This window comes from Furipterus horrens, unplaced genomic scaffold (genome assembly GCF_987537825.1).
Source record: "Furipterus horrens unplaced genomic scaffold, mFurHor1.1.pri manual_scaffold_11, whole genome shotgun sequence".
Lineage (NCBI taxonomy): Eukaryota > Metazoa > Chordata > Mammalia > Chiroptera > Furipteridae > Furipterus > Furipterus horrens.
Genome location: NW_028327181.1, coordinates 84,625,051 through 84,649,237, shown reverse-complemented (window position 1 = coordinate 84,649,237; position 24,187 = coordinate 84,625,051). Strand labels below are relative to the sequence as shown.

General features: G+C 42.4%; 1 protein-coding gene across 10 annotated transcripts in view; it reads left to right on the top strand.

Moving 5' to 3' along the window:
* Positions 1–24,187, top strand: part of BCAS3 (BCAS3 microtubule associated cell migration factor) — a 489,419-nt gene that overhangs the window by 379,563 nt on the left and 85,669 nt on the right. The gene's annotated exons all lie outside the window — the stretch shown is intronic.

The following is a 24,187-nucleotide window of genomic DNA, read 5'->3' as shown; positions in this document are numbered from 1 at the left end:
GAGACAACCCTGAGGAGAAATTCAAGAGAGCCAGGTCTGGTCTTTGGTATTATTAGAGAACAAGCCCCTATAAAAGTTTAAGTGGTATGTTTGTTTTTTATTTAAATCCTTGATCGGATTTAACCCCGTTGGGCTGCTACTGTACTGCCTCCCCCCATGGCAGTATCCTTTGGGGCCTCACATACTACTACTCATGTGAAGGCTTCCATTCAGGTTGTTTCAAAGATTGTAACAAGCATCTTCCTTTGCTTAATATAAGGCTTACTGGCTTAGAAAGTAAAATTATTTTCTTAGTTTATGACTCAGTTGTCTTTTCCTTGACCTTTTTATCTCTCCTTTTCCCTAGTAGCGAATCAGTTTCCTATTTTTCTTTTCTATGTTTGATCACGTAGTCAATAAGATTAGAAAATTGAACTAGACCGCTTTAAATAGCAGGTAAGTATACTATTTGGTTGCTAGAAAGGTCTTCCATACTTACCAATACAAAAACTACAACATCAACCATTATTTACCTAGAAAAATGAACCATAAATTCATCCCAACCTTCCATGAGAACATTTTAGCTTTTCCCTTTTAAGATTTTAAGCTCTGGTGTTGCCTGGTTACATTGAAACAGCCCTAAAGTGTCGTCCACTCTCTCTTTCCTGGTACCTTCCTCTCTGGGACTCTCTTCGGCTTCATTAATCTAGATTTGTTCTGAAGGCATTAAAGCAGATCTTCAAAGGACTTTAATAAGAGCACAATGTGTTATTGAAGTTTCGGATTTTGCTTGGTTTGGAGCCCGCTGGAGATTGGAACAGATTCTCCATCCTCCTCTCTACCAGAGTTGGATGAAAATATCAAAGTTTTCCCTTCTCTGGTGCTTGTCAAAAATACCGTTTTCAACTAATCACATTCCCAATTTTCCAAAGAGTAAAACCAAAGCTTAAGTGTCACCTGACTCTTCTCAAGGTCACCTGACAAGGTAAAAAGAGAGCTTGCATGAGTGCGCCCAAGTTTCTTTCCCTTAGCAGCCTCCAAAAACACCTCAAGAATATACTTTTTTTAGTTTCCACATTCCACTTTCCTCTATGTCTACTTAGCTTGACAATGCTTTCCATGGGCAGGGACTTTTGAATGTCATCAGTACCCATAAGTCTACCCATCTTTCTCTGGAACCACAACAGGCAATCCTTGGACCCTGTGGTGTTAGTGTGAGCTCAGACGTCACAACAGACTTGGCCTTGTGCTTCTGTCTTGGTAGCTGGCTGAAGTGCGGTGTATGTATTGAGTGAAGCTTTTCTTTGAGAATACTCATTCTTTGGAAGACGTTTATAAACACTTTTTTTGCGTGACCATACTGTGTGTAGGGTTTGGGAACTAAAGGTTTCCTGAGAGAGCTGCTCATGTGGACAGCCTTACTTACCACAGCTTTCTTTTCCCTGAGCTATTTGTAGTAAAGTCCTGGCAATTTGTTCAGATGTTAAGTAACACCTAATAAAATAATAAGTAGATGGAGTTTGACTCTAGGGAAGTTTGAGGCCTTGATCGTTTTCTCACCAAGTTACCCTATGCAACATGGCTCCTAGACTAGGGATGGGAGATGCCACATTATCCTTTTTCCCCTGAAAAGTTAAGTCCAATCAAACTGAGAGATTATTTTCTGGAACTCCAAGTCACAAGCATATCATATCTATTTTAGACTTTGATCTTGACTTTCTACAGTTGGTAAATATTTCCCATCCACTGTCAACCTCTACTGGTAGTCATAGGATGAATGGGCCAGTGACTCATTACATAATTGAAGCTTCTTTTTTAACATGAAAGTGCTATATTTTGAAGTGCCTTCAAAGTGACCCCAAGCTGGATTAGACTACATGGGGTCATCGAGCCTTCCATCTTAAAGCCAAGAAGTTACTGCACCCTCTAAACCTCTGTAAAATATAGATCATCATGTCTACTTCACAGTATCATTGTATGGATTAAATGAAATAACATGTAGAGAGCCTGGCTCTGAATAGGTACTTAATAAATGTTAGATTCTTGCCCTTGATCATAATAAAAAATAGATTAAGTAGGATGATACTAACCCCTTATGCTATGATGTTCTAAACAGGGGATTTATTGATAATAATTTTAGTAGGTTTGTGTACTATAATGGGGATCTCTGTAGTTTATTTGGGAAGCCAGGTGTTATTCCTTGGAAGAATCCCATGCAGAACACTAGCTAAATATTGACAACGAACTATTCCATCCATTCTAGCAAATGGATTTGTATCTGTAATTCCCCCTAGATAAGATTTTTCCGTCCCTCTTCATTTTATTAATCCATTCTAAACTGACAGATGTTGTGGTGAGCTTTGAGCTCCTGGGGATTCTTATTTTATTCTGATTAAAAGATGAATTTCCTTCTTAAACCCAAGAGTCTAAGTATACAACTGCCCTTCTCTCCTAAACAGCTTTCTTGAATGTCCAAAGTAAACTTGTTATTCTTTATTGGATACTAAAGAAGCTTTCTAGTATCTGAGTGCCTTCTAAAATGATTCCTTCCTGTAGGCAGCAGAGTGGTATAAGGGCGTAGATGATATGGTACTTTGTAGTTGCTTAATAAATAGTAGTATGAGCTTCACTTTTTATTTCTTTTTTTTTTATTTTTGGAAGAGGCTGGGGGCGGTAAGCAGAACTCACAGAACCAGTCTATGTTGCTCTCTCCCCTCTTAGGACACAGAGACTTCGAGAACATTGAAATGTAGCCAGGTAATGGACAGCGTTCCAGTATGGCTTGTGCTTTGCTGTTACTCAAGTCCAGCTCTGACTTGAATAGCACAGCAATAGTCAGTTCCAACCCACAGAGGCCGAGAACATCAGGCCGTCTGTTTAACGCTGGAGAAGCTGAGGGGGCCTGAGCCCTGGTCCATCCTTAGGCCACTGGCTCAATGCGAACCGCTGCATTAGCAAACAAGTTCGTCAGCATGTGAATTTTAATGAAGCCTTTAAGTTTCCCACCCGTGGGAGCTGGTTCTCTTGTTGTTGTTGGGTTTTGTTTTCCCTTTCATCAGCCTACCTCCAAGGAGAGGCTCATGTTCTTTCCCAAGGCACCAGCCTGAGAGTGGGCAGTTGTCCGTTGCTGGCCTCAGACAATCACATTGGAGATCTCTCCGGACACCAGACGCCTGCTATCACTCCAGTTCTCCTGTTGGCTAATCTTCCTAGTGCCTTCAAGGGCACCTGAGGTCACCTTTTTCCTTAGGGGGTGTCACTGTGTGGCATCTTTACTGAAGAGAGCTGTGGATTTGCTTTCTATCACTTTGGACTGGCAATACCCAGCTCTGTGAGCTAAGCATTGCACAGGTTGCTTAACATAGGTTGCCATTAATCCTCCCAACAACCCTTTAAGGTAGGTACTATATTACCCATTTTGCAGCTAAGTATTGGAGAAATTCAGTAACTTGCCCAAGTTACTACATGCCAAAGCCAAGACTTAACTTCAGAACCCTATTTCCCCCCCTTTACAGAAAGCTCCAAACGGCCCTGAAACTGAAATCACTGTGGAATTTCACACTGACATTACCAGAAAACTCCCTGGACATTAATGCATTGATCAGAGTCAAATGTGTAGAGGCATTAGCCAATTTGAGAACAGTAGATTTCTACCGTTTTTGGTTGAAAACCCAGAGAAGCCCAAGTGCATTAGGCAGATCGGAATTGAAATGCTGAAGTGAAAAAATATTTATTTTAAGGTCATCTGTTTGTACTGACACGAGGTCTGTGGAAAATGAGGGAGCTGGCATCGTGTTTCTGCAATATGCAATTTTACAATGGGAACGTGTTATAAAACGCCCCGCCACTGTTGTTTTCCTTGGGCTTTAGGGTGAGAGACACGAAGGCTGACAACTCTCTTCCTGTTATAGGTCAGAGCTTCAAGGAACTCTGTAATCTTCCCACCAGCTTTACTCTCTCCTGGAACTCACGGGTAAAATTAGATGCTGGCTGGACTTCAGGAGTTGGGCTTGAGAGTTTTTAGAGACCCAGCCAGCCCACTGCAGCCGCCGCTTTCTCCCAGGGCCGCTTTGTACAGACTCGCACGGTTTGGTAGACCGAGGAGTGTCTGCCGGTTCTGCCCTAAAACACCATTAATAACAATGCCCGTAGGAGCAGGAGGAAATTATCTCTGTGTGGTTGATCTCCTTGGAAACGGGATAAGGCTTGATCTTCCTTCTACCAACATGCTGCATTGACCCCTTCATGTGGCTCTAGTCTGTGCACACTGTTCAAGTTTTCTTTAAAAAAACAATTCTATTTGAGGATTTAGCTACTCTCAAGTTGAAATTCTGTTGTACGCGTTTGGATGGACTCTGCGAGGCCAGCATGGTGAAGGGGTGTGGGAAGAAACCGTTTAGAGAATGAGAGCGCTCCCAAACCGGCGTCGACCACATTTATCTAATGTGACACATTTTGCCTGGAAGTCATAGAAAGAGACCGAGATGCCCCATCAGAATATAAAGGGCCAGAGACGAAAATCAGACTAAAAAGGGTCAAGCCATTAGAGAAGTGTGGCCCTGGGGAGTGGGCGCACCGGGAAAGGAGGTTAGATGGCAGTTATTAAGCACGGACTCAAGAATGTGTTCTGAGAGGCTGCTACCCAGGAAAATCCTCCTTCCCAGACTTAGCTGGGCCAGGGACAGTTAAGAAAAAGGAGTTCTGCTTATTCTCTGCTGCAGGATGCTACCCCCTGACCCTTTATAAGTCAGCCTTGCTTGATTACTCCTTTTAATTCAAGACTCAAAACAGCTTGTAAAGTTTTTTTTTAGTTTTTTTTTTTTTTTTATCATTCCTTTCCAGATTGTGTGGGCCACACTGTAGCACACACATTCCCTTTGTCCACATCTGTTTTCCAACCTCATTACTCTTCTGTTATTACATTCATTAAAAAAAAAAAAAAAAAAAAAAAAAGCTGTTTATTTCTTTTCGGTATGTTTTCCCTCAGTTTCAAAAGCTAAAATGGTAAATCATGTGATGTTTGATGTGACCACCTCCACAATTCTAGTTTGTGAAATCAAGGCTGCGTATACAGGAATCGGTTGAAACTTTTTGTTTAAATTAGGTACATCCAAGCCAAGGCTCGCAACTTATATAATGCTGTTTCCGTGTAGATTGGAATTGGCAAGTCCTGTCATTTCTATTTTTTCACTAATGTGACCCCTGAGTACTTTAATTTCCTTATTATTATTTAAAGGTAAATGAAAGCTGAGAGGCATAGCTTTAGGATTTAGGGTGGGTTTTTTTAGTGAAGAGAAAGCTAAGAAAAATGAGACAAAGATACCCGTTAACACCTCTTCTATTCAACACTGTATGGAAATCCTAACCAAAGCAATGAAGTAAGAACAAGAGATAAGAGATTCATGAACTGGAAAGAAAGAAACCTAGTTGACCTATTCACACGTGATATGATTTGATTTGCTATACAGCAAGTCAAGGAGAATCAACAAACTATTAGATTTAATGAGTTCAGTAGGGTTGCTAGATACAGCAGTTGATGGTGTTCCTACATGCCAACAATAACCAATTAGAGAGAAGTTCCTGTTTGCAATAGCAATCAAAAGCACAAAGAAGCCAGGAATAATCCTTAGAAAAGGTGGACAAAACATTTATAGGAAGGCTGTAAAAGTAAATTGAAGGGATGAAAGAAGACCTAAGTAAATAGATATGACACGTTCATGGATGAGAAGATTCGTATATTAAAAGTTGTCAATTATCCTCAAATTAATCAAGAAATGAAATGAAATCCCAATCAAAATCATAATGAGTGTTGAATCAGGCAGGAAACCAAGGACACACACAAAAGTGTTTATTGAAGAGAGTTGACGAAGGGCCCATTTACAAAGGTTTGGACAAAGCTTAGGGAAATTAAGAAACCAATAGCAAGAAGCCATTAGCACCCCTGGGCCTCACACAGCAAGGGCTGGCGCAGCAGTCAGACCTACGGGGAGCTGTAGCTGTGGTTTCAGGAGAAGCCCTCCCGACAGGCCGTTGCTAGCAAAGCAGCTGGCAAGCAAGCTGAGGGGGTAAATACCTCTCGACCTGTCTTTCCTCTGGTCTTCATTCCTCTGCTGTGGACTCACTGGCTGAATCCGGGATGCAGGGACCCTGCGTTGACACTGTCCATCTGGAGGACAGACTCATGGGGCTAGAGCAGTGTGGAGAGGAGTGGAAAGTGGATCTGAAGGAGCAATCAGAGAATATCCAGGACAGGTTTCTTCAATAAAAAATTTCAAAGTCATCTTGAACTTCATGTGGAAAGACCAAAATGGTCAAAAGCAGCAAAGAACAATTTTGGAGAACAGACCTATTATGATTTTATTAGAATCTTATTTAATTTCTGTCCTGGCAGATATTAAAATGCATTATAAACTATAATAAGACAGAATGGCATTGTTACAGAAATAGACAGAGGAAGGGAACCACATGTATGTAGGAACTTGAAATATGCTAGAGAGAGCATTACAAATCGGTACTGTAAGATGGGCTAGTCAATACATTGTGCTGGGGCTAATGGTTATTCAGATAGGAAAAAGTTAGGACTTCATATTGTGATAACAAAACGTAAAAACTTTGACCACAGGAGTTGGCAAGGATGTGGCAACTCACACACTGATGGGAGACGTATAAACTGGTGTGCCCGTTTTGGGAGGTAATCTGCAATGTTTAGTAAAGTTGCATAGATCTAGAGCCAGGCTTCTTCTCACCTGAAAAATAGAGATAACAAAATCCTCATGAAGCTTTTGTGAAAATTAAAGGAATTAATACATATAAATACTTAGAACAATGTTTGGCACAAAATAAGCACTATTAAAGTGTCAGTTATTATATTATTTCTGGGATCCTGCAGGTCCACCCCATGGTAGGTAATCCATAGAACATTCTGACTTGCTGTATGAAAGAAGACTCATACAGTAATGTTCATTGCAAATAAGCAAAAGAATTGATTTTTTAAAAATCATGATATCTTCACTATGTAGAGTAAAAGATGCAAGAACTAAAGCTACATGCAGTGACAGAAATATTAAAAACATGTTAGGGAGAGAGCAGGCTGCAGAGGAATCAGTACAGTACGGTACTGGGATGAAGGAGACATGGGATTAGGGAAAGGTACACAGAGATTTCAGCTGTCAGGTTTTATAACCTTGAAAACATCTTTTAAAAATATGAACCAAAAAGAGAACTAAGCAGTTGTGGGCAGATTTTAAAAATATGAAAAGGATATTAGAAGTATGATAGAAAGAAACTGTCTCATAGAGGGAAGTTGTAATCTTTGGAGGCAGACAGCCCTGGGTTGCATTCTGGCTCTTTAAAAAAATTAGCTGTGTAACCTTATGTTACTTAACATTAGTCAACCTCACTGGGATATTTTAAGGATTAAATGAGATACTGTTTATAGCATAGCATAGCATAATGCCTGATAAATAATAGATAATTGTTCCATTCTTTCCTGCTTGTACAAGGAAGAAAAAAGTCTAATCAACATTTTCCTTGGAAAATATTCTAGACCAAATTTCTGCTTCTGTGGACCTGGTTTCTACAATCTTGTCTTGGCTTTGGTTCATGTTGACTTTAAGTAAGGATTGCCAATTCATGCCTAAGCTTATTGAAACAAGCTCATTTGATAAAGAAATGAATTGCAGGATTTTACTGCATAAAAATCATCATTCTTTTTCCCATCAAGTAGTGTATTTCCCGGTGTTTGGGTGTGCAGTGCCATCTTGGGCGCTGAGCAAGAAAGAGCAAATGATCATGGTCCATACCTTTATCCTATAAAATCTTTGACTGTTCTGTTTTTGTAATACGCACTTGTGAACTTACACTTTCTCTTTCTAACTGAGCTGGGGAATAGCTGTTCTTCCCAATCCCATCACCCCCCGTAAGAGATAAATGTCTTTATTTTCTGAATACCCAGTGTCACCTTTCAAGGATACTAAACAGTTTCCCTTCCTCTTTAATGAGTTACTGTTTGATTATTGTTTTTAAAAAGTTATGAAGTCCATATGAAAGTCCTGGAGTCAGGGTCAGTTTCAACACGGGGAAACTTGTCTTCACTTTCATTAAAATTATATCTATTCAAGGCAAACAGACCCTTTTTGATCATTAACAAGTGATTTGATTTTTTTTTCATCTGAACACTTTCTGTAGCAAATGAAGGATTGTAGTTTGGGATTTGACCTCATTTTACTCTGATATTTAGGGAGTCAGATAGGATACTCAGCACTAAAAAGAGAAGGTATGCAGTAGGTAAAGGAGATAAATAGCTTTAAAAGCAGTGGGAAAGGTTCTGACCAGGTAGCTCAGTTGGTTAGAGTGTTGTCCCTATATGCCAAGGTTACAGGTTCTATCCTGGGTCAGGGGCACATAGAACAATCAACCAGTGAGTGCATAAATAGGTAGAACAATAAAAATAGATCTCTCTCTCCCACTCTCTCTCTCTCTCTCTCATTTATTTTGAGAGGAAGCACGTGCTAAGCCCATTAGTGGACCAAAAAAAAAAAAAAAAATGGTGTTTGGATTTTTAAAGGAGATCTTACAATGCAACGTGCTTGTCACAAGGAAACTTGCTGTGAGCAATGCCATTTAAGGAAAGGTTTGGGAAAGGAGAATTAGTTTCCAAAGGAAAGTGTGAGCAGCACCTTGAGCTTGAATGATTTAACACTAAACCAAGACCTGGTATCTGAGAAGCTTTATCTAAGGGTGGGGAGGTGAAACAAGAGGCCTAGGAAAATTTTCCTGTCTGGTGTCCCCAGGGTTTACCAAGATGACCTTGCATGTAGATAGTCTTTTCTGAAACTGACATATTTAGGAAATCTTTTAAAGATCTCATTGCTACAGTAAGTATGACTCACGGCCCTTTGCACCTTGGGTCGTTGCGAACTCTATCCCATGCCGTGTTAGAAATTTTCTGTAATCTAAGCCTATTTAGTCTGTTTTCTCCCACTTTGTAAACACCCTTTCCCATAGTTGCAAATGTCTCCACCATTATTTGCTTCAATTTGTAAATTACAGAGAGGCTAGAATAAACAGTGTCCTCACACACGCACATCGTCCATTGCCGGAGATGAACTATCTCTGGCCAGAGATGCATTCAAATGGGGTCACCCCACATTTTCTTTATAAAGCCAGAATTCCAAAAGCAAGGTTTTTTCTTCTTGTCCCCTCTCTACTAGGATAGGAAAGTTAATTTTTAAATTGCCACAGTGGTTGATAACATAAAAGATAATAAGTAGAGACATCAAGGCTTTAATTTCTTCAGAAAGTTAAACAAGAGATTAACTGGTTACTCTGAAACACCCTTACCAACAGGTCCAACGGTAGGCACCGTGTCTTACTTATCTTTGAATTCCCAGCATTTAGCCGTAGTTGGTGAGTGAGTGAATGAGTGAGTGAATGAATGAATGAGTGCCATATTGCCAAAAAGTATTATCCTTGGCAAGAAGCATGGGACGCCCACGGACTTACAGTCTGATTGTGAACTCAGGGAGGGTGGTGGCAAGGAGGTGAAACCTGGAATTTTCCATACTAATATCCAGTAAGGGCTACGTAAGAAAGGACTGTTTGACCTGAAACATGACCACAGAGTGCAAGATGCCACTCTCTTTTGTTTCATTCCCTTCTGTGTCCATGAACCTGTCCTACAGAGGTCCGTGTTTGCTCAGAGCTCACTGAAAACCCAACACCCCCAGCCCCCCAAAGAACTAGGTCATGTATCTCTTAAATATTTAATATCATGTCCTACATCTTGTGCCTGGAGAGAAACTGTTTTTGTAATGTCACTCAGGCCACAGATCTTCTGTCATTCAGGGAAGATACGGGATCCCTAGTCATATTTGATCTTGGGGACAGTTAGCACCTTTACTTGTGCCACACCCTACCTGTTCTGCATTTATTTATTCATTCATTTATCCATTCAGAACTTTTATTAACAGAAGATCCTCTAGAATATTCAGACATGAAAATGGATAAGATACAGGCACTGTCTTCAAAGCATATCCTCATTCCAGTTAAAGATAAAATTATATGGTAAAATGATAGGTTGTCTTTCTGTCTATCCCTCTCCTTTCCTATCACCACCACCTCCACTGCCACATTTTTAGCTTTGACTTCCCTATAGCATATTCAAATAATTTTTTTCTGGAAAAAAACGAACAAACAAAAAACCCATAAAATTTACCACCTTAACTATTTTTAAGTGTATGGTACAGAATTATTGACTTCATGGATAATATTGTGCAACAGATCTCAAGATTTTTTTTTTATTCCTGCAAAACTGAAAGTGTGTACCCATTAAACAACAACTCCCATTTCTCCCTCCCTCTCCGGCCCCCTGGTAACCACATTCTACTTTCTGTTTCTGAGTTTGACTACTTTAGATATCACAAATAAGTGGAATCATACAATAGTTATCCTTTTAAAAGTTTACATCTTTATAGACTTAATTTTGTAAGAGAACTCTTAGATCCACAGAAGAATTGTATGGACGGTACAGAGAGCTCCCATATACCCTTCGTCCAGACAAATGTTCAGTCTCTCCCATCAGCATCCCACACCAGAGTGGTACCATTTAGAATAACATGAATAGCATAGGTTTTGATCATAGAAGCAGAACCACTGATATAGAATAAAGGATTCATTATAGGGGTTGGACCTCCATGTGACCTTACACGATTGTGGTAGCTGTTGAAGAAGCCTGTTGCCTTGGAGTCTCATGGTGGGCCCGAATACAGATCAGGGCTGGTGGTGGGAAGAAGCCGCACTGTGAGGTGGCAGAGGGAAAGGACAAACTCTAACCCATGAGGCAAACTGGAACCCACGTCTGTTTCCCAGTGCGAGTAGCCTTGATAAGGTGGGGGACCTGCGGCAGGAGCTGGCACTCTCACTGCAGAGCTGCACGTGCACTTGGCCCTGGACTCAGAGAATCTGAAGGACGGTCTCTGGTGAGAGCTGGCGGATTTGCAGCCTGGCAAGGGGGCCTGCACATTGAGCACAGTGTGCACAGGCCACCACAGGGCCGCGGGCCCAGCAAACGGCATTCAGCGTGTAATGATTGCTGCTGCATTTCCACTTTCTAAATCCCACACAAACCTTTCTTATAGCCAGCCTAACTCAGAATCATACAGGGAAGGACATTTTGGGAAATGTAGTTCCGTCTTAGCTAAGTTGATTCAGTACGAAGCCACCACAATACCTAATTGTTTTTTAAGAGCCTTAAGAACAAAACCTAAAAGGCAACTCATTCACCAAGGATGCAGAATATAGGAACAATATACAAAAGTCACTGGTATTTCTACACAGTCGTAACGTGCAAACCAAAAATGAGACTAAGGAAACAATTTCATTTATTTTTATATTGGCATCAAAAAAATTGAAATAGGAATAAATTTAATAGAAGAAGTGCAAACTTTATACTTTGAAAAATACAAAGTGTTGAAAGGAATTACAGAAGACTTAAACAAATGGAAAGACATCTTATGTTATGGATTAGAAGATAATATGGTTAAGATGACAGTACTCTCAAATTGACCTACATTGGTCAATGAAAATTTTGCAAAATCCCAGCCAACTTCTTTGCAGAAATTGACAAGGTAGTCCTAAAATTCATATATAGATTCAAGGAATGCAGATTAGCAGAAGAATATTGAAAAAGAAAAACAAAGTTATAGGCTTCAGCTTTCCCAATTTTAAATAGATCAATGGAATAGAATTGCGAGTCCAGAAGTAAACTGTCACATTTATGGTCAATTGATTTTCAACAAGGATGCTGAGACATTTCTTTGGGGAAAGAATAGTTTTTTCAATAAATGGTGATGGGGCAGTTACATATCAACATGAAAAAGAATACCATATACAAAACTCAAAATGGATCAAAGACTTAAAAATAAGAACTAAAGCTATAAAACTCTTAGAAGAAAACGTAGGTGTAAATATTTGTGATCTTGGATCTGACAGTGGTTTCTTGGATATGATACCAAAACCACAAAATGAAAAATAGAGAAGCTGGACATCATTAACATTTTAAACTTCTGTGCTTCAACAGACAACATCACAAAAGTGGGCCAAGTATTGTGCCTCACTGGTGAGGTGGCACTGGTCCCTCTGTTTGAGGTGGGGGGGGGGGGGGAGAAGCCAGGCAGGTAACCGCAAGCCACACTGGGTTTCGCCGTTCCGTGATGGCTGGGCGACGGTGACCATGGCAGCTTTGCTGAGCCTCCTTTGGCTCACCCTATGCCCCTCTCTCAGTCTCTCTACGTTAACTCTTTATTTAGCTGGGCTCCAAGTTATGAGTTCTTTTTAGCCAAATGTTCATCCCTGGGGTACCTCTCTCTTCGCTATCAGCGGAACTCAAGAAATGCTCTATTTCATTGAAGAGTAAAGTTGTAAGGGCTCCCAGAGTTCTTAGAGTCCAAGCTCCCTACTTTACACTTGAGTACGCTGGATATCCAGAGGAAGGCATCTATAGTTAGTTCAGGTTCAGGAGGCTGTCAGATGCCACTGAATCCAGGGAGTTAGTTGTATGGGCAAAATACATACTTTATTGCTTTTCATTGACACAGCTTAGGAACAGAGTAGTCATAGATTTATCTTTAGAAGGCAATGTGCAATAGTTGGCATGGTAGGAAGAATATCTAATTTAAAGTGAGGAGGATTGAGGTTTGAGTCATAGCTCTGCCAATTTAAGATTTTGCATCTGAGGTGAGTAACAAGTTTTCTGAGCTTCAGTGTAGGGATCAATATAACAGGAAGGAATCAAAGTACCTTTCTTGGAATGTGTAAAGATTTGATGAAATGATGGATAGAAAAGCTTCTTATAATTTGGAACAAAAGGTGCAGTCACATGAAAGATTGGTACCGTGTGTGTGTGTGTATGTTTGTGTATGTACCCAGCAAGAAGTGGCCCCACCAAGTACATTCTTATGACAGATTAGTGTTTACATGGGCAATAGCAGAGCCAAGGGTCCTGCCAGCTCTTCTCAAACATGCAAGCTCATTTGGACAGCAAAGGTGAAATCATATGGGTACATCTAGACCTTAAACAAATCAAAGGCTTTTTCCAACAAATCTCAACTCATCAGCCTACTTTAGTCCCATGATACCTCAGCTTTTTAAATAGGCATTACATGCCATGCAATTAAAAAGAATTAGGCCCTGGCTGGTGTGGCTCAGTGGATTGAGCGCTGGCCTGCAAACCAAAGGGTCATTGGTTTGGTTCCCTGTCAGGGCACATGCCTAGGTTGTGGGCCAGGTCACCAGCTGGGGGCACATGAGAGGCAACCACACATTGATGTTTCTCTCCCTCTCTTTCTCCCTCCCTTCCCCTCTCTCTAAAAATAAATAAAATCTCGAAAAAAAATTTTTTTAAATAAAAAAATAAAACAAAACTAGGCACAAAATGGTACATAGTGAGAAGTCTCCCACCCTGTCTTCCAGAAACTGGTAATCATTGTTACCAGTTTCCTGTGTCATTCCGAGGATATTTGGTACACATACAAGCATCCTTTTTTTTTTTTTTTTACATCAAAAGGACACACTGGAAATTTGTTTCTTTTTTAGTATTTATGGGATTTTCTTATTTTTAGAGACAACATAATTTTTCATTGTAGGCTTTACTGTAACTTATTGGGAACCACTATTGTTGGATGCAGATGCTTTTTGAACTTTTAGCATTAATAACAATGCTAAAGTAAATATCCTTTCACATCTTTGACGTTTCATGTAATGGTCGCTGGGCGATTAGTTTTTAGCAGTAGAATCCCCAAGTTAAAGGATTTGTGCACTTGGAATTTTATTATCTGCTGCCAAGTTTTTCATCAGAGTTGCTGAACTAATTAAGCCTCTCACCAACAGTATATGAGAGTGCGTATTTCTCTGTACTTCCCAATAAAGCATGCTGTCGTGTTTTTCTGAGTTTTGCTTATCAGATAGATTTGCTGTGATAGTTCATTGTCATTTTAATTTGCATTTCTCTAAGACTGGCATTGAATATCTTTTCTCATATTTAAATTCCATATTTCTAAACTCTGTGTTTATGTTCTTTGCTCATTTTTCTATAGTTACTGGGTTATTATTCTTCTTCATATTGATTTGGAGAAGCTTTCTCCATACTAAGCAAATTAGCATTGGTCATGTATTATAAACTTTATCCCAGTTTGACACTATCTTTTAACATGTCTGTGATACTTCTTTTGCCATACAGTATTTTAAATTTTTATGTATTTTAATTTATCAGTAATTTTAATGGTTTCTGAGGTTTGCATCATACTTTAGAATAATTTTCTTTCCTCTATTGATTAAAAAGATCTCCTATGTTGTTATGATAAATCTTTACTTTCTTCTGTTACTTCCTTTTACCAGAAAATTGCACGCATAAAAATGTTCAAGTACTTTTTTCCTAATCCACTGTTTCGATTTAGACTGTTTCACACAGTGGAAGAAATACCGGGTTGTGCTTCAGCTTACCTCACAGGCATACCAGTTAGCTACTGGGTACACCCGCCTCTTAGATTTTTGTGAACATCTAATAAGAGTAAATGAAATAATATAGAAGAAGGTGCTTTTAAAATTATAAAAATACTATCTGGGATGATTCCTCAGTAGACGCATTTATGTATGCTTTCCTTCAGCGTATACCTCAGGGTTAGAGCATTTGACCACGCATACATGCTTTTATTCTTTTTCTCCCTAATTGGTCTCAGGTTTGAAATAAAATTTGTCTCTAGCAAAAGCAAGCCTCATAAATGTGCATTTTCCTTTATTGCTTCTTTGGGAATATCTTGCCAATGTGAAGGTTCTGCTGAGCCTCCTCTCCTGGTTGGGAGCTGAAAAGGGGGCAGGGGAGGAATTGGACTCCGAGCAAGCCGTTTCTCCCTAAGTGCCCGGATGGCTGGGGAGAGTGGGCAGGGCACGTGGGCAGTATGCAAGGACAGAGAGGCCAGTGCATCGGGTTGTGCTGAAAGAGTTCAAAGGCAAAATCTTTTGGGAACCAAAGCTGGTTTACTCTTAGACAGATGTGACTTCCGGTGCCGGCAAGGGAAAATTCCCTCGCTTGACCTAGAAAGGCTCCAAGCACATGTCAAATGATGAAGTTATAAAAAGTTTTGCTTGGTCCTTGTTAATAAAGAGCTGGTTTGAGTGAAAAAGAGGAGGGAAGCCTGTCAACACAGAGTTATCTTAGACCAAACCTTTCTAGATATTTCTATACCTCAGTTTGAGAAAAATTGAACACTCATATTTTTGTTTCCCTTATGGCTTAATGAGCTGGTCAAATTATATCATCCCTTGCTCTACCTAAAATGTGAATTTTAAAACATTTTTTATTCAGGTAAATTTTTCATAAATGAAAAATATAGAAATCTTAAGTGTGTGATGAAATGAATTTTAACAATTGGAAATACATACATATTTGTAATTTTTCCCCATTAAAATTCAAAATAAAGCAGCCCATAGCACCTCATATCTAAGTAATACCATGATTTTGTGATGTTGTAATATTATAAGTTGGGATGGTTCCGTCACCGTTTTGCACTTTTATATGTTGAAAACAATTGGGCCTTTAGGATGTGCGAGGTGCTTCCTAATCTTTTCTGAGAAAAGTAACAATGAATCTAATGAGTCTTGATTTCCTCCAGTTGATCCACCAGATGCTTGTTAAGCACCCACGCTGTGGCAGGTGCTTGATACTGTATTTGTTTCGCTCGCCCTCTGCCCTACTTTGGAGGAGGCGGAGGTGACCAGGAGAGGGCCAAGTGAATTTAGAGGGGATGTGTACCAAAATGCAGTTTGGAAAGTCAATCATTTTTCAACGATTAGAACTCCAGAACTCCAATTCACGTTAGGACTTGAACTCACTCACCTGGGCAGCTTTCTGGTACCTTTGGTACGGCGATAGGAGGCCCTGTGCATCTCTGCCACTTCCGGGCTCCTTGGAATGGGCCAGGCAGCCCACAGCTGCACTTCTTTGCTCAGCTCTTTCCTTTCTCTGGCTGAGCTTTGGAGGATGTTGCTTAGGCTTCACTGTACTGGCTTTTCCCTCTGCCTGGCCATTCATTTGTTCCCATAGGCCATGCTGACTGTTGTCAACATGGAGAGGAGGAACCCAGTCCGATGAGCCTGCAGTCTCTGCTGGGAGAGCCCCACCCCGCTGGTCACTGATAAAGTGAGGAGGGGATTTGCCCAAGCTCAGCAAGGTAGGGCATAGCCCCGTGACCTGAAGCCTTCCCAGAAGGGGCCAAAGAAGCTTTCTTAGCACCTAGCACCTATTCACTGAATGGATGGATGAGTGACATTCTCCAGCAGTTGCCACCAAGGTCCGCTCCTGGCTATCTGGTCTGCAGTCTCTAGAAGGTGTGTTGCCCTAAATACCTGTTCTTAGTTTCTACTGACACTAAGCTTCTCTCTCCCAGTCTCCTGCCTGGCTCTGCCCCAGGGGCTTCTTCTGCACCGTCCTGACTCAAACCAGCTACCTGAACACTGCCTTCCCCTCAGTACACCAGGGACCACATGAACCAGGGAACTCAAAAGTACCAGCTGAGAGCTGGATCGGGGTCCTTTGTTTTCTCATCCTCCTAGGTTGTGGTTTATCTTGCTAAAACACAGAAGAGGAAGAGAAACAAATGCGCCACTGAATAGGTGTAAAAAAGGGAACCCAGTACTACTGATCCAGCCCAGAGGAGCCCTCAGGCCCCCAGTGCTTATCTTTGTTTTCTGCCGATTGCCAGCAAGTGTCAGTTACCTGTTGTTGGCCCTCCAGTGAGGCGCTTGTTTGCTTCAGTCACCCCCCCCCCCCATAGGCTCTAGACCAGACTAGAGGACTGACTCAGTGAAAATGTTTACTTCTCTAATTAAGCAGAATTAAGGTCTGGACTCAGACTGTCTTGGGCTTCTCTAGGCGTAATTGAGACGCATGGGCTTGGTGTAAATAATGTACTTCTAATTGGCTTTGATTAAGTGCAAATTAGGATCACACTTCACTCCGGTGTGATTTACATTCCTAAGCCCTTTTACTAACTGAAGTAGTGTGTGTGGCCGAGAGGGCTCCTTTGCCAGGGGTGGGGGGAGCTGGGACCTCAGGACCTGCGCTTTCCAAAGGTAAAGGGGCCTGCCTCTGAGACCCCGCTTCTGACCGCCCTCTTCCCGTTTCTGGACCCTACTGTGGTCGATTCAGCTTAGTCCTCTAAACTCTAGAGCTCTACCACTTACTGATTTTCAAGACTTGGGAAGCTTGTCTTTAAAAAAAAAACACCCAAGTGCATGTCAGAGTTTGCCTTATGCAACCTGAGACCTAACACCAGCACCAGGCTTTGGCTGTCAGAATATTGTGGCACCTTGAATAGTCGTTGACCAGAAAAAATGTTTCATAAAAAGAAACAACTGGTGGGAAGTTTTCTCCCAAGAGTTCCCAGCGTGTGGGTGTGAGTCACCAGACTGCTACTGAGCGCTTAACTCTACATACATCTTCCTCCGGGACTGCTTAGCTGTAGTGGAAGGGAAGGTCTTTGCGTCGGGCCCTTGGTGAGCCTGGATGGGGGATGTGACACATTTCTTCCTGCTCATAAATTCTCTGAATCTGTATTTGAAGGGCATTGTGATGAGGCGAAGCAGCAGTGGATTGGTTTATTAACGGGCTCCTAGTCCTGGGCCCATGAAGTCTGGCATGGGAAAAGGCCTCTGGTTCATGTGAGCCCAGCAAATGCGCCACCAGAGGAGGGCTGTGACATGGTGTTTATGACCCTCGGGCCATCGCAACAGACAATTTGACCTAGAAGGGGTTTCTCCAGACTTTCTCACATTAGCCTGCTGCTGCTTGGGCCTGGGACCAAAAACTAACAGACAAAATGGGAATTTTCACACTACCAGAGAGCACAGTCTGTGGCACAGGAAGTGTGATGTGTTCAACACTCACTTCACAGCCTGGTGAGAGTCACCCAGAACATCACAGAGGGACGCCTTGAGCTGTCCCCTTCAGAGGAGGTTGGACTGTAAATATGTTTGCTATTCCAACTCCTCCCTGGGCCTCCCCGAGTGAGAAGGCAGCCTATTTAGACAAGTCACACTCCACAAGTCCTGATAGAGAAGGAAAGAGAAAGCTTTCTCAGCCCTTTAAACAACGTTCACTCATTTGTTAGTTCAGCAAATGTTTGTGGGCCACCTACTGAGCCAGACACTGGAGATGTGACCAGGAATAGGTGGGCTCTACCCCAGAGGAGCTCTCTTATCTAGTTGAGTAGCCGACCTGCAGAAGGCTAAATCAGAACCAAATGAGGCAGGAATAAGGGGCATGTGGTGGCGGCTGTCGTGGGGAAGCTCGTCTGCCACCCCGCGCTGCCACAGAGCAGCTTGGAGTCAGCTTGAGGGCCACGTGCTGTTCCAGAAACGTGTACTTGTTAGCCCTGCCCCTTGAGCGGGACCAGCACGAATTTCTGAAGGAAAAACAGTAATAACAACAACAACAATAATTAAGAACACTTGTTCAGTGTGCGCTGCGTGCCAGGTGCCGTTCGTTCGAAGGGCTTTTGATCTCCCTCAATCGAGTCTTCACAGCGTTACATGGCTGCAGTTATTATTCCTGTTTTAAGAAGAGTAAACTGAAGCTTACACTTGAAGTAACTTGCCAAAGATAGGAACCAGGACTCCAGCTCAGGTCTGACACTCGCACTGCTCCGGCGCGTACCCGCTGTCACGCTCCAGCCGGGGACAGTGATGGAGTGCGAGTCAGAGGCCCTGGGCTCCGGTGCTGACTTTCTTGCCGGCTGCCTGTGAGCTCTCGAGCAAGTTCCTTCCTGCCTCTGCCTCAGTTCCCTCTCTAGTCCCACCATCAAAGGAGGAGCTCAGCCAGCTTCTTGAATCACAGAAAACCCACAGGCTGTGGCTAGGGAAAGGGCAAGGCCTTTTGTTGCTTGTGGTCACTACTGTCAGTTATGAATATTGTCCCCTTGACTTGCCACCTCCAGCCCTTACGTGACGGATGTCGATCGTTGTCAGGCTTCCTGACCTGTGTGCTTGATTCCAGAAAGCCTCTTAAAGTAGGGCTCTGTGTCTTTGTTAGCGCAGCCCAGGCAGCAGGAACCCAAGGTCAGGGAGTCCCGCGACTCTGTCCACGGGCCCTCTCTGCTACATACAGCCTGTCCTAGCTTCAGGTCAGCGTGTGCTTTCCACTTCAGATCCCCCCGTCAGGCCTTGTTGGCAGAGGCAGTGCTCTGATCTTTTAAGAGGCGCTGTTCAGCCCCGACACCTTTACTCTGCTCTCTGCTTCACTGCTGGGGGTGTTCGGAGGAGTACTTCCTTATCAGGGTGACAGAGACCAGGAACCAAGTCCGAAGCAAGCACAAAATGTGGCCTGTCAGAGGGCCAGTAAGTTCCCCTGGCAGTTTTTAATGCAGAGATGGCTGGAAGGGAGCTAGCTGCCCCCTCAAGAAGCCGCTTGCCCAGCCCTAAGGGACAGGCTGTACTGAGAACCACCAAACCCCATTCAGGCCCAGGCGGTGGCTGGCATTCTGTGGGTGTGTTTCTGTGAAAGGGAGCCTTGGACCAGAAGATTTTGGTTTTAGAGGATAAAGGTAGAGGGTGATGAAATAGCATCATAGTATTTATCTGTCAACCAATAAACAGTTTAAAATGACTAGTGTCTGCCTCATGGCACCAATCCTTCAGTCTCTCGCGTCCCAGGACTGACCAACTGCCATACAGGCCCAGCTGCCCTTTTTGTACACATTTCCTCTTGGGAAGGCCTAGCTCAAGTGCACCTTCCTTCCCACCGCTTAGTCCATAGTGGAACAACTTGCTTCAGACTCTTAGTGTTGTCTGAGCCTCCTGTTCATGTTCTGGAACTTTGAGTTACATTTCTGAGGACTGAGCATTACAGAGGAGAGACTGGAGCCGCCATGATGGCTCAGCAGGCTCACTCCCAAAGCAAGGTGGGGGGGCCCGACTGGCAAATCCTCGTTTATTCTTGAAGAGGGCCTTCTCTTCTGACCATTTTTGCAAACATCTTCAAATGAGCCCAATTTGGCTTTTAGCTCCTTTTTCGCTCTTTGCTTACAATTTCCCAGTATCAGGCATAGATGTTTACCTCCATGTGCATTACTGCAATTTGAAACCACTCTGTCCTCGGAAAGCAAATAAACTGGCTCTAATGGCTGTGCCGTCAGCTAGCAGCTAAGGGGTTAAAAGTTTTAGCAGGCAGACCGGCCAGCAGGAGTTAGTGGTGTGGAGTAAGAGGGACGCCAGGCTGTCTCTAAACTTTTTGGCCCTCCCCAAGCACAGAGATGAAGGAAGAGCCTCTATAAATCACTGGAGATTAGAGACCCTGTTCTTGCCGACTCGGCGGGGTTGCACTGCTTAATGTCAAAGCCTCACGTATTACTTTAACAGCACTCCTTTTCTTTATTAAATCCACTTTGAAATAAAATAAAATAAAAAAAAGATGATCTTTCCAGTAAGGGGGAGAAGGCTAAAAGGATTTAGAAAGTATCTGCTATGTTACATTACAGAGAATAATAACTGTTTAGGGAGTGAGGAACATTTTTGCACCATCTTAAGCCATAAAAATGAAAAGATGTATAAAGGTCTGTTCTTTAAAGTCAATTTGTGAGAACATTTATTTTGCCCTGGTTCCTTGCCTTCAAAGAGTAAGCGCAGAACTTGGGAACAGGAGGTGTGAGTGCTAATGACCAATAGGTCTGGAAACACACTCTTCACAAACTTGTGCAGAAACTAGGGTATTTACTTGTGTGTGTGTGTGTGTGTGTGTGTAGCATGGGAGGCACTGGAGTTCTACTTTTATACTTAAAAGAGAAATGCAAGCCTTGCCTGTGTTCCACTGGAGGCTGAGACCGAGCTTATCTCCTTCATCTGACTTTAATGAAGATGTATTTTAAGCAGCTGCACCCACGTCAAATGGCATATTTTGGCTCAAAAAGTCTACCTTCTGAGTGGGAGGTTTCTCCAAACTAAAAGGTTGGTAGTAATTATAAACTAATTGGGGAGCTCTAGGCAAAAGTCTGTTTGTCACAAAGCTGAAGTGAAAAACTAATTAATATACATATGAAATAAGAGTGGCCCTGAATTGATCATTGTTAAAACTGGTGATGGGAATACGGGGTTCATGATACCATTTTTTCTGCTTTTTAAATATTTTTTCATAATAGAAAAGGAGTCCATGAGTTTAAATAAAATGCTTAGCAGTGAGTGAAACAACACACGTACACACACACACACAAAACAATGTGAGCTGAAATAGTAAATCACCAACTATCGCATTTTTATTTACACTTTCAGAGTGATCTTAAGGTAAAGAAAAGCTGCACAGAGAATTTGGGGTGCCTCTAATTTGTTTACGATCCATTAGAGCTTGAAGCGTCTTTCTGGTTTGTTTTTTAAATTTATTGTCAAACGGCCATTACTTAACCAGAATTATTTTAAGAAGGTAGAATTCTCTCATTAAAAGCCCGACAAAAAGCTTTCAAAGTCTTGGGAACAAATGTGACCAAGGAGGGGCTTTTTCAGTTTGCCAATTTTAGCCAACCACCCACAAGCCAAGTCCATTCTGTTTTGAGGGTTTCATTTGTTTATTGAGCAAACATTTCCTGAAGGACTACTACATTCCAGGCGTGTTACTAGCTGCCAGCGACAGAAGCTGAAGAGCCTGGGCCCCGACTCTTGGGGAGCTTATAATCCTAAATGGAAATATCAAAATACAGATGAAATATACAGTAGGCATGACCCCTTAAAAACAAAGGCCACTTTTAAATGTTGCTGTCCTTTACACGGAAGGGAACCACGCTCTCTTGCTGTGGATCCGAGGCCGTGGCTGGGAGAAGGACAGTGACATTTGACATGAGCAAGAAGAACCCTCTTCAAGCCGACTCCCAGATTGGGATGGTGGTGTTTCCATCAGCATTCTGAAGTTTGGAAGGAGTTCACACCTTTAAAATATGGTTCATATTTGCCAGGGAAAAAAAAAGAAAAACAGCTTGTTTTGCCGAGCTTCCCATCCAAAAGCTGACAAGCCACAGCTTTGATTCTGACAAACAGCTTGAAGGTGTCACCTCTGCAGGCTCCTGACACAATGAATTGCGGTTCTTCATTTAGGGCAGTTTGTGCTCCGTATATGCTTTCATGTGTTTAGGACGGGTGCCCAGATTTAAAGTAGCAGCTCTTAAAATAGCTGGAAATGGATGTGGAGTTCAGGTTTGGTTGGAATGGGATCGGGGGTGCCTCTGTGTGTGTGTGTGTGCGTGTGCGCATGTGTGCGCGCACATATTCAAGCCCGCGTGCATGCTTGTGCCGCAGTCAGTCACTGCGGTAGCAGTTTACACAGGGGTCCATTGTGACCGAAAAGAAAAGGCATGTAGGGTGAGGAGCTTGCAGAGGGCGGGAGGGTTGCCGCTAGTGATCCTGGAACAGTTGCTCGGACCAGCATTTAGTGTTTTATTAGGAGAGAACAACTCTATAAAAGGAACAAGAGGTTCAATCATTGCCGAGTGGGGCGACAGGAGGCAGCTGCCGGCATGACTTTGAAAACCCTTTCAGATCCTGAAAGAGTTGCCACATATAACGTGCTGCAGCTGCTGGGATCATTTAGGAGAAATGCAGAACTTGGCACCCACTCGCCCCTCCAGGGGCTAGGATTCTAGGATCACCCCGTGTTTTCTTTAGATGAGTCCCAACCCCACCCATGCTCCCCACTTCCCTTCTTTACCATCGAATCTTCTCATAGCAGTCCTTGTACTTCTTTCTTTCCCTCTCTCTCTTTTGGTCAGGGAGGTTTGCAGAGGACTAAGAGAAAAGGACAGTTCCTTAGTTTGATGGAAAAGAAATCTGGCGTTGGGGGAGCTCCTGCATACTCGGGAACTGAGTAGGTGAGGCCAGGCTGGGAGAATACAGAGGGTCCCCTAACCGCGCGCCCGGTATTTGTACGTGCTGAGTGAGTTACCGTAGCCTCTCATCCCTTACATGATATCATGTAAGCAACAAAGTATGTGGATTTCATTTTTTTAAATTTGCCTGGGGATGTCTGTTTTTCATCAGTATATACAGAATATTTGCAAAGTTGAACCCTCAGTGATTAAAAATCTCCAATTAAGCCATAGGAACTTAAGCAATAACCTGTGATCATGTGCACCAGGAAAAAAAAATCATTTATGGGGAGTTATTTTTGACAAATGCAGTATTTGATAGATGGATAATTTTTTTGATAAAGATTTCTCGAGGTATAAATACCAATTACTGCTAGAGTTTGGCAGCCAGGAGGGTTTCTATGAACTCACGTTCTGGGAGCAAGCTCAGCGCCCACCGCCATGTTAGCAAACAGTATTACTGATGGAATCTTAAAAGAGATGTGGACCCAGCCTCACTGGGGAACAAATAGAAAATTAAGGGATGGTAGATTGTGGAGGCGGTCACAGTTTCAGTTTCCAGGGATATTAGAAATGCTTTAGGTGGGAAAGCTCGCTTATAATTTAAGAAAATCCCTTATCCTTCCAATCCAGGAGATTCTCATAACTTTTCTTTCTTACCTTCCCCACTCCAATTTACAAAGTGTTCCCTCTCTTACTGGGGAAGACATGTATCTCTCAGAGAGATATGGTGAGATGAAGAAAAAAAGTTAACCATTAATTTAAGCTTCTTGACTAATGTTTAAGAGGAGAGAAGTAAGGCTCCGAGAACTCCTAGGGAAAAAAACCAAAGCATGGTCTCCTTATTCTGTCTCAGCCCAAACCAAGCATTCCTAAGACCGCAAGTCACAACCCTCACATGCTTGCCAGGTGACCAGGGGTCACCAATGGTCAATACAAAAGAGAAAAGACCATGTTGCTGGGGAGACAATATGAGGAACTCCATGTGGTCGTCAGCGTAAATTCCATTACGTGCAGCAGGATTCAGGAGGTCTGGGGAAGCAGCTCCTTTTGCTGGAAAGTCGGTGGTTGTGTCTGTGGCCCCGTAGTTAACTAACAGATTAGAGCATTTCGTTTTTGTATCTTCCAGGCGCCCAAACAAGTCGTTATTTTTAAAAAATAAGGAAATATATAGAAGAGATGCTCAGCTATTATCGTTAAACTCATAATGGAATGCTCGTTATGTTTGAAAAGAGACCTGAAATGTAACACCTTCTGTTTTTATTCTGGGCCTGCAGGCAGTACACTATCATGTCCCACACTAACGGGTCCTT